This window comes from Monodelphis domestica, chromosome 4 (assembly GCF_027887165.1).
Source record: "Monodelphis domestica isolate mMonDom1 chromosome 4, mMonDom1.pri, whole genome shotgun sequence".
Classification (NCBI taxonomy): domain Eukaryota; kingdom Metazoa; phylum Chordata; class Mammalia; order Didelphimorphia; family Didelphidae; genus Monodelphis; species Monodelphis domestica.
Window position 1 is genome coordinate 165,353,529 of NC_077230.1, and position 2,754 is coordinate 165,356,282.

Sequence of the window (2,754 nt, forward strand, 5' to 3'; positions counted from 1 at the left end):
TAGTGGCTAAGAAATAGAGGTGGATCAATGGAAGAGATTAGGTATATAGTATATAGTAGCAAAAAATCATGATAATCTAGTGTTTGATAGATCCAAATACTCAAGTCTCTGGGATAAGAACTCACTATTTGACAAAAACTGATAGAAAAAAGTATGGTAGAAAATAGGTATTAAAATATGATCAAAATGGGTATATAACTTAGACATAGAGGGAGATGCCATAAGCAAATTAGAGAAATATGAAATAGTTTACCAGTCAACTCTATGGATAAGGGTAGAATTTATGACCGGACAAGAGATAGAGTATAAATAAGAGATAGAGGGCATTATAAGATATGAAGTAGATAATTTGACTACATTTGATTGAAAAGTCTTTGCACAAAACCAAACCAAAGCAATCAAGATTAGAAGGAAAACAAAAAAACGTGGAGGAAATTTTTTGCAGCAAGCATATCTGATAAAGTCTTTCACATCTTTCACATATATAGAGAACTTAGTTAAATTTAAGAATGCAAACCATTCTCTAATTGATAAATGGTCAAAGGATATGAATAGGCAGTTTTCAGAAAAAGAAATGCAAGTTTTTTAATAGTTATATGAAAATATGTTCCAAATCATTATTTAATAGAGAAATGTAAATAACTTTAAGGTATGTATAATTGAAAATCTGTTACCCTAAAAAAGAACTACATTTCCTGAAAGGCCACTAACTTCCTGTCATTATGTACTTCCAGTAGTCAGGGAATAAATTGAGTGGGTGGTCCTGCTTGGTCTTTTTGGCTTCCTGTCCTAAGCATGATGGTGGTAAGCATGGGTTTTAACAGGTTAATTAGCTATGGGCATGTGGTTTTTATTTTGTATCCCTTTTATTCCTTTATTTCTAATGATCATTAATAAATCTCCTAAAATATAATATTTTTATTATTGCACATTAATTTTAAATTTTACAGGTAGTATCTCATATCTATCAGATAGGCTAATTTTATAGAAAAAGTAAATGATAATTTTTGGAAGGGATGTGGGGAAATTGGGATTCCAGTGCACTGTTGGTGGAGTTGTGAAATGAACCAACCATTCTGGAGAACAATTTGGAATTTTGCCCAAATGCCTCTAAAACGTTGCATACCCTTTGATCCAGCAATATCACTATCAAGATTTCATTCCATAGAAATTTTAAAAAGGAGAGAGAGAAGGGTATATTTGTACAAAAATATTTAGTGCAGATTTTCATATAGTGGTAAAGAATTAGAAATTGACAGAATGTTCATCAGTTGCGGAATGACTGAACAAGTTCTGGCATATGATTATAATAAAATACAATCAAGCTATAAGAAATGATGGGGAGAATTTCAGAAAGACCTGGAAAGACCTTCATGAATTGATACAGAGAAGTGAGTAGAACAAGGAGACCATTACATACTACATATATAGCAACCAATTGTGAATGACTTAGCTATTCTCAGCAATACAATGACCCAAGATTACTTCAAAGGTCTTATGATGAAAAATACTATCTACCTTCAGAAAAAGTCCTGAAAGAGTCCAAATACAAATTGAAGGGGGGCCGTTAGGTGACTCGGTGGATTGAGAGTATAAAAATAATAGGTGAACTGTCAAAAACTAATATAGGCAATGGATTTGATTAGTGATTATAAACTGATTTTGATACTCTGAATGCTGTGCTAAAAAAGTATCTTCAGTTTATATCAGTGAAGTGAATCTTATAAATGAACTTCTCTTCAGGGCCAGGAGCAAAGATACTAAAGAGACTTTTGTTATAAAAATTTTAATATTTATCAAAAATATAAGGATAAAAAGGATTTCTAAGTCTAAGGGATTCTAACTCCATCCAAATAAAACTCCCTGGTTCCACAAGGAACTGCTTCTCCTGTGTCCATAGGCTATACCAATCCTTCTTAATCTGACTAAACCAAATTTTCCCTATTCTACAATAAACCAAAACTCTTATCCTTATAGTTTTTAACTTTGCCTCCAAGGTATAAAAATAATAAAGGCTAGCCGGTTGAATGTCAACAAGAAGCAAGTTAGTAGAGAGAGAGAGAGAGTAACTTCTGACTACCTCCCAGAGAGTAATTCCCAATTCCCTCTGAGTAACACCCAGAGAGAGTAATTGTCATAGAAAAACCATTAAACTGTCAACATTTGAAATTGATAAATTGACACTCTCTCATATCTGCTTCAGACTCCAATTCTTTCTCAAGCCAACTTCTATTCTTATCTCTAAACTAATATAACAAGACCTAATTTCTAATATCATCCTTATAATTTCCCCTCTTCTAGCATATGGAGAGAGAAAAAATCTCTCCCATATGCTCACTATTCTATGCAATTCTAAAGCCATACTTAACCTTATTATGTTATGCTCATCTTATACTATTCTTATTGCTACACCTATCTTTGCTAACCTGTACTAGGAATACAAATCAAAGAAAAGTAAATTTCTTTTTTTTAAAACCCTTACCTTCTGTCTTGGAGGGTACTATGTATTGGCTCCAAGGCAGAAGAGTGGTAAAGGCTAGGCAATGGGGGTCAAGTGACTTGCCCAGGGTCACACAGCTAGGAAGTGTCTGAAGCCAGACTTGAAACTAGGACCTCCCATCTCTAGGCTTGGCTCTCAATCCACTGAGCTACCCAGATGCCCCCAGAAAAGTAAATTTCAATGAAAACATACTTGCACAAATACAAGTGTAAATTATACAATTGCAGAAACTAAAATGTAAAATACAAAATGCA